The sequence below is a fragment of the Anastrepha ludens genome, chromosome 2, assembly GCF_028408465.1.
Source record: "Anastrepha ludens isolate Willacy chromosome 2, idAnaLude1.1, whole genome shotgun sequence".
Lineage (NCBI taxonomy): Eukaryota > Metazoa > Arthropoda > Insecta > Diptera > Tephritidae > Anastrepha > Anastrepha ludens.
In genome coordinates, this window is record NC_071498.1 from 983847 (window position 1) to 992791 (window position 8945).

Below are 8945 nucleotides of genomic sequence, written 5' to 3' on the forward strand. Positions count from 1 at the left end.
CCGGAAATTGTAAGCGTTTAAATCGGAATGGTAGATCCGATGGTATCAGAGGGATTCGGGGAATCAATACATCTTCGCCGGTACCACATCCTGTGAGTATTGTGCACTCTATTATGAAAGTTTTCAGTGATTTTACCAGCAAATGCGTGCCATTGCAAAGTTTAGGTGGATTTAGGTTTCTTAATAAAATAACAGGACAACCTATTTTCAGCTCCATTTTGTGAGGAGGGAGTCCAGACGGGTTCAAAGAATTTAGAAATTCTGTAGGAAATAGAACAGCTTCTTCCAAATCGAGAACAGTATCGACCGAGTAGTATATTTTCGTCGGCGCATCAATCTTTGAAATAATCAAGTTATTTACTTTATCTACTTGTTCGTTAGTTGGTGACAGAATAGCTCTTTCTTTAAACCAAGATATTGTCTTATAACTTATGTTATCAATGTCTGGATAGACATTGTTGACTAACTCTTGGATGTTGTCTATCAAAACACAAAGGTTTTCTAGGTTAATCCTTCCCTCACTTTGTGTTAATTCTCCATTGCCAACTTTTAGCAGCATCTCTGGAAATAGCCTGTTCTCACGTGAAGATGACGAAATCCTCATATTAGTTTTAAGCTCTAATTTATTGACATACGACTAAAGGTGGGATCTTTTTAGCGAAGCATTTATTTCGTCAGCACGTGTTCCTCGAGTCACAACTGGTAGGATTTGACGGAAATCTCCTGAGAACAGAATTGTACATCCACCCATAGGTGCATTTTTGTTGCGCAAATCGCGCATTGTCCTATCCAGTGCTTCCACAGACGTCTTGTTTGACATGGTAGCTTCGTCCCAGACTATTAATGAGCAGTCACGCATCAATTTTCCTGTATTGCTCTGTCTAGAAACACTACAGACGCTGTTATCCTCATCGGTGGCGATTTTCAGCGGGTGCTTCATTGTAGAGTGTGTGGTTCGGCCTCTTTCCAAAAGAGTAGCGGCAATGCCGGATGACGCAACAGCTAACGCAATTTTTCCGGTAGATCTCAATTACTAATTACTGTTGTAATATCTTGAAAAATATTGTTTTTAATTATATGCTGTAAAGAGCCATATACATAGATCTATATGAAAACAACAATGTATTTAAGGTATTTAATTGGATAAGGATTAATGTTGTACCCATTTCTTGAAATCGCTTCGAAAATAAGCTATTAGTTGTCGTAAAAAGTAAATGATAAAAAATGTTATTGTATGGAATTGATAGCAAACTAAACGCGCTCCGAATTAATAAAAACTATTCAAAAACTGTATTTTAATTACGTGCGATTTACTAATATAGAACCTGAAAATAGCGTTTTATTTCGCTGTAAAATTGTATGTACATATAATTACATGGAATTCAGTACATACATAGATACATATGTATGTACATATGTCCGAAATGAAATAATGCGAGCGATTCGTAAATACATACATACATACGTCACCATACGATGTAATTCAACATTAATGAGGTGTGGTGAGATTATCGCTTAATGCCTGTTGCTTCATTCGGTTGACAGCGAACACACACACAAACAGCTTTTTTTGGAAAAAGAGCTGCTTTTGTTTAAACAATTTTGGTTAAATAACAAATAAATCAATTATTTTTTTGATGCAGAACGAAAGTAAATATTTCAAAGTTAAACTTCAAGAAAGTTTCATTTTAATTGGTTGTTTCGTTTATGATTTATGGCCGTGAAAACAAAAAAATTATGTTTTTTTGCCACATTTTGACCGATTGCCACGCCCCCTTTATATATTTCTTCACATTATATAGATATGAACCTTCCTCTTCAATCAATCTATCTTTAAAAAAAACCGCATCAAAATCCGTCGCGTAGTTTTAAAGATTTAAGCGTATAAAGGGACATAGGGACAGAAAAAGCGACTTTGTTTTATAATATGTAGTGATGTAAATCTTATTTTTAATTTAACTGCGGCGTAATTCGGTCATCCGTAAATATCAATTTTGAATGACCCGCTGGAGGACTTCGGTCAGTATCTCGCGAATAACTTTAGTAATGTTGGCTTCCAATGCCTCAATTGAAGTTGGTTTATTCATAACGCATTTAGACTTTACTTACCCACGTAAATAAATATGCAAAGGTGTGATATTACATGATCTCTGATCCACTGATCCGAGACGAGAGAAAAATTCTTCACTGAAACGACGATCCAGTAAATCCATTGTTTCACAAGCTGTACTGCAAGTAGCGCCGTCTGGTTGGAGCCAAATGTTATGGAGGTCACTGGTTTCAATTGACGCTATTAGAAAGTTATTTATCATGAACCGATAGCGTTGACCATTCACTGCTGCACTGGCACCAGCCTGGTCTTTGAAGAAATATGGGCCGATAATTCCTTCAGCCCATAGGCCGCACCAAATGGTTGTTTTCGATGGATGTAAAGGCTGTTTTTGTGTGGCTTTGGGCTGCTCTTCAGCTCAAATACGGCAATCAGTAGCCATAAAGCCAACGCTGAACACTATATGTTGGGGTCCGACTTTCTGAACTAGTATTCTTCTCGGCAAGCTTGGTCTGGGAGACATCCGCTTTCATAATTATTATAATTAATTCGAGTTGCGTAAGCACTGTTGGACAGTTTAATCTAAAAAATTCACATCAATAGTCTCATTTGATTCAGAAATTTTAAATGATCAAGTAGAGGATGTAGCTTAGAGTTCCGAAAAAAAGCACGGAAAAAATTAAATTTGAAAATAGTTTTCTTAAAAATATATATGTATTTATAACTATAACAATTAAATACTGAAACGAGTAAATGTATTTCGAATGAGTTCGGGAATAACAGGACAAAAACAATATTCACAACCATTCGTATACTCTTACTTCTCCGAATTCAAACACTATTGAGCAACAGCTACCGAGGACAAACCAGTTGAACAGGTGGCTTGAAAATATATTTTATTGAATCAGTAAAATTAAAATTGCTACCGGATAATATTTAGCTTTCGATATACCTACATATCAATAATTGCATGTTTGGGCCGAAGAAATGTTTTCAATTGATTGCCGAATGAAATCCAACAGATAGGGGCAATTTTTCTATAAGTTTGATGGTTCAGTCGGCTTGGCCTACATGCATTAAGAGCTGGCTACCGCAGCCGTCTTAAAAAAGGTGAGCTTTATAGTATAAGGTGAAGCCCATCTCTCATATCAGTTAAATAGTTGTGAACGTTAATTTTTTTCCCAAGAATATTGGTGCTACAGGCTTTGGTGAACTTAGCATGGAGCGAGAATCAGTTGAACAACGCTTAGAAATTATGGAAAGGTGTATGAAAATGGTCGTTCTGCATATGGCGTATTGCGGTACATTTTAACCTAAGCGGATAAGTAAGCAAAACTGTCGCTGAAGATCCACATGCGATTCAAGAAGAAACTTAGAAGCAAAAACCTTATGATTGGGAATGGTGAACATTCCATGAGAGGGGCTTGCAAGAAAGCTCATGAAATTATTACCCTATTGCGAATAAAGTTCCCAGGGCGTGTTATCTGATGAAAGCACGATGTTAAATGACCGCCGAGCTCGTGCGATTTGACACCACTGGACTATTTTGTCTGAAGCAAAGTGAACTCCAGAGCTGAAGAAAAAAATCATAGAAGTTATAAATGATGTACAGCCCGAGTTATGCTAAAAAGTGAAGAAAGACCCTGTGTTTCCAGAGAAGTTATGGTGAAAATTTAACGGATATTGCACTCTTTACATAAATACTATAGACTGGAATAAAAAAATCAACAATTTCCAAAATGTTTTTATTTGTGAAAGAAAATCTGCGGTCTCATTGGATCACCCTAGGTTCTTGGCCAGGCTCCTCCTCCTACAAAGTTGTGGCGTGCGTTGACATTGCCGCTATTAGAAAAAACTTTTTTTTGCATCATTTTGCTGTTTCCTGCCCGGTTCGAACCTACGCATCCCGAAAAGTAGTCACGCACGAGCCTATTCGGCTAGGGCGGCGGTATATCTATTGCTATGTAAATTTGCATTTCCAAATGGCTAATAAACCTTACTTTTTACATAAGTCCTTTACTACCTTATACGAGTAAAAATTGGTTATTGGTGAAGTAAATAATTCAAATTCGTAGCATCAACTTCGTATATTTAAAATCTGAGAACAAGCGGAAAATGCCAGATGAAGTCAGCTAGTGATTCGTCCAGGTGATTCAAAAGACGTTATACTACGCATAATGCGCATATTCGCAGACGGGGACCTCTAATGTACCTTCTGCTCAAATATCAACGAGACGTTATCAATAAAACGGTCCGCGGATGACATATGGCAAAAATAAATTTTTTGTTTTTTGGTAGGACTGTTATAAGCTTACATGGCAAATTTCAGCGTGATATGTCACATAGTTTGTTTTCTGTGCTACTGTAAACAAGTCAAGCTCGAGTGTGTTCTGCGAATTCTCTTTTATGACTTCAATTGTCTCAAAATGGTATATGTTGGAAGAAGTTGTCTCCAGCCATTCGTAGCATAAATCAATGCTCTCCGCTTTCCGCCTCGAACCGCCGCCTCACTTTCTGCCACAGCCGCTCTTGCGTCTGTTGTTATGGTGGTTAAATGTTCTTTATTAAATTATTGCTGGAGTAGCATTGCAAGCAACAGCTGTGGGGCATTTGCAATTTTTCTACAACAATTGACCGCTTTCCTACGCTGCTGGGCTCTGCCGGAGGAGCGCAGCAGCAACTGTTGTTTCCGATGAAAACAGCGGTTGTGTGCAAGATGATTGGTTGTTCATGATATGGTTTATTCTCTGCACGCAAATTTGGTATTACAAACTCTCTTCGTCAATCAAATTTCTACCAAGTGCAAACAGTGATGAAGCACCTGCAACTGGCGTGAGTTTCGGGATATAAATGCCTATACAATTCTATGCGTTTGCATGGGTGAATGCCAGGTACAAGTGGCTCTGAATGCTCTTTAGGAAATTCGGAGGAATGTTAATGAATTGGTTGTTGTAACTTGCCTTCTCAGTCAGGAAGTGCTTTTCATTCATTACAATTTCTTGTATTTTGCGTGTTCGTTGAATTACAAGACCTGCAGTTTTAATGTATGCGTGCACGATTAACAAACCTTATATGTACACATGTGTTCACAATAATAGCAGTGCCGCATTTTGAAAAGTTTTGACTATCTATGTTTTTCTTATACAATATATAGTATAGTCCATACCGCAAAAAACGCATATCTTAAAGTTTGCACCTTTGTGAAATATTGTAAAATAATGTTAAGATTTTTTATTAAAGTTTTAAACTATTTAATTACAATCCTTACAAAAATTTCCCGTTTACAGTTTTATAATAATAAGAATATTTGGGGCATACACTCTTCTCGGAGGCTCGGAACTTAACCTTCAGCGTTCCTCTAAGTGAATGACCTGAGCGTAATCGGGGAAACCAATAGAAGGTGGGCTTTTATTACTAATTACAGGGTCATCAAAGCGATCTGGCCAAAGCTGAATCTTAAAAGGACAAAATGCCTGCTTGGATTCAACAGATCAACTACCAGCGCCCTCGCAGGTGTTATAACGGGTCGCTGTACTATTGGCGTCCTAGCCAAATACTATTTATTTGAACACCTGGGAAGTTTGCAAATGCCTTACTGGAGGGACTAGTTACCTTCTTAAAAAGATCTAAGTGGTTTAAGCGACTTAGTTGCGGGATGCAAATCAAATACAGGTATCACAAAGGGTCTTAGGACCAACGAGTGTCTAGTCTTAGACAAGCAACCTTGAGCTACTTTAAACTTTGCTAAATTCCTAATATTGCAAAAGAAGTCTTGGATCTTTGAGTTATATGATTTTTATTGTAGCATAAAATATTGTTTATGAAAAATAAGAAACAATTAAATAAATAATCAAACATTGTAATATGTCGCGCTGCTTTTATTGTGAGCACGAGTGCATTAATAGTATAACATACTTTAATTAACTTAGCTTTAACTTATAATAACGTAACAAAGGCTACGACTTGAAAAGTGGGAACAGTGTCGAAGCTATCGTAGTTTCGGCCTACCTACCCTACGGCTCTTTACAGCCACCTCCTTCGAGGGAGCTAAGAGAAGTGGTTAAGTACGCATAATCCAATAATCTGGGGCTAATACTGGGCTGTGATGCAAATTCACAGAACATTGTGTGGGGAAGCAGCAAATGCAACCCCAGAGGTCTCAAGTTACTGGATTTTATCCTGTCATCCGATTTGGTCATTCAAAACACTGGTAACAAGCCAACTTTTGTGACCAGAAGGAGACAAGAGGTGATTGATTTAACACTTACCAATAGGTCAGTTGGAAATCAAATCAACCGATGGCGAGTTTTGGAAGAGGACTCTCTTTCTGATCATCGTCTTATCGAATTCCGACTGGGAATTGACACAATATCAATACCTTCCGGTAGGAATCCTCGAAATGTGGACTGAGACAGGTATAGTGAACTTGTAATAGAGCGATTACCAAACCTGAAAAAACTCAAATCAGCAGAAATGATTGAAGATGCTACTAAGAAATTAGAAGGTACTTTAATCAATTGCTTTGAGGAACTGTGCCCACTCAGGCAAAGCAGACAGGGTAAAGCTGTTCCTTGGTGGAACCCTGAACTGTCGAATCTTCGTGTACGGTTCAGGAAACTTCTTAAAAAGGCCTTGAAGACCAAAACAGAAGAGGTCTGGGCTAATCATCGACTTACACAGAGAGAATATAAGAAAAAAGTACGGAAAGCCAAACTTGAATCCTATAGAAATTTCTGCAGTAACGTCGAAGAAATGAGGGAAACAGCGAGACTTTGTAAGGTCCTTCATTTAGACCGCTCAGTAAGGCTGGATTCCATTCGAAAACCTGATGGTTCATACACCATTTTCAAATCGGAAACGTTTAATACTCTACTCGAAACCCATTTTCCGGGTAGTAGAACTCTCTCTGAAGTTGAGAGTGGCATGAACAATAACGGTAGCAACGGTGGAACCTCTAGGTACAGCTGGTATATTGCTAGTCGGATAGTGACAAGGGAATCGATACGGTTTTCCTTGTCTTCCTTTGAGAACTTTAAGTCCCCTGGACCTGGCGGAATATATCCAGTAATGCTTAAAAAAGGAGGAGACAGGCTGATTGAGGCCCTGAAAAGGATCTTCACAGCCTGTCTTGCATTTGGTTATATACCATCCCAATGGCGACGCGTAAGAGTAGTATTTATTCCAAAACCAGGAAAAGATGACTATTCCCTAGCAAAACGTTTTAGACCAATCAGTTTGACATCGTTCATGTTGAAAAGTCTGGAACGAGTGGTGGAGAAACATATTCGAGTGGGGGTATTGCCGAGAAGTCCACTTAGTAGAAATCAACACGCTTACCAGAGTGGAAAATCATGTGAATCAGCCTTACACGATCTTGTCAGCAAGATTGAAGCCGGGCTGGAAGCTGACGAATACACAATGGGCGTGTTCGTGGACATTGAGGGGGCTTTTGATAATGCCACTTTCGGCTCGATATGTTCTTCTGCCAAACGACACGGAGTTAATCAAGCCATTATAAAATGGATATATTCCATGCTCTCTGAGAGACTGTTAACCGCTGGTGGGAGCAGTGACGAACAAATCGTCTGGTACGAAGATGGAACTTCGGGACACAGAGAAATCTTTAAGTTGCTGTCGGAGCAGTATCCACTGTTTTTGGCCTCTAAAGATGACCTGATACCCACAGTTTCATTTGGAAGGAAATTTGATGTCAGATTTCCATTGCGTGAGCAATGGAGCAATCCAGAATGCATGCAGGGAGGTTTGACGGATATTTTCTTTACCGATGGGTCCAAGACCGAAATAGGGACCGGATAGTAATAAGTATCACTATGCTATGGGGAGAATGGCAACTGTTTTCCAAACAGAAGTTTTTGCCATCCTAAAAGTAGCCGAATGGATAATCGAGAGGAGATGGAGCGGGAAACAGATTGGAGCCTTCAGTGACAGTCAGGCTGCATTGAAGGCCCTGGAGAACGCGAACCAAACCTCAAAGATTGTTCAAGAATGTAAGAAGAAGCTTAATTCTGTCGCAAGACAAAACAGGCTTGTACTTATATGGGTTCCGGGACACTCCGGTGTTCAAGGAAACGAAATTGCCGACGAATTGGCCAACCGTGGATCAGCGGTGCCTCCACAGGGGCCAGAGCCAATAATCGGAATCAGTCCCGCAGGAATCAAGAATTGGATCAGCGATTATGTAGGCAATCTACATAAAGAGCGATGGTCCGGTCTAGAATGCTGCAGAACTGCAAAGTGTTTTGTGACAAGTCCGAACAGAAAACTGTCAAACTTTCTACTAAAACTTAGAAGGAAAGACATTCGGTTGGTGGTCGGCATCATTACAGGACACAACCCATGGGGTCAGCATATGACCACCATTGGAATCATCGAGGACCCGGTATGCCTGTCATGCTTGGAGGAAGCGGATAGCACTGAGCACTTTCTCTGTGAGTGTCCTGCCTTTGCTAGAGCACGACTACGAGTATTGGGTTCCGATGTTATCAGAATGAGTAATATTCGTTCTCTAAAACTGGAGGATATTTACAGATTTGCCAAAGAATCTGGAAAATTCTCACAGGACTAACTATCTCTATCTCTGTTTATTCTTTTCTATCTCTTTCTCTGATACTTTTCTCCCTCCCTCCTTAACTATCTACCCCCTTTCCAGAGCTTTAAATACAATGGGCTCTTTAGCCTGAGTGTTTTAGGAGCCACCAAATCTCCTGGTGCTCCTTGGCTCGACCTTTTCAAATTCAATTCATTCAACAAAGGCTAACATTCTTTTAAAACGGTGTATAAAAATAACTATTTTCAATCTACGCGATCTGTGAAGCAACCCTATTGGAAATGTACCTCCAATCTGATCACCCTTTACTAATGGAAATACGGAGAG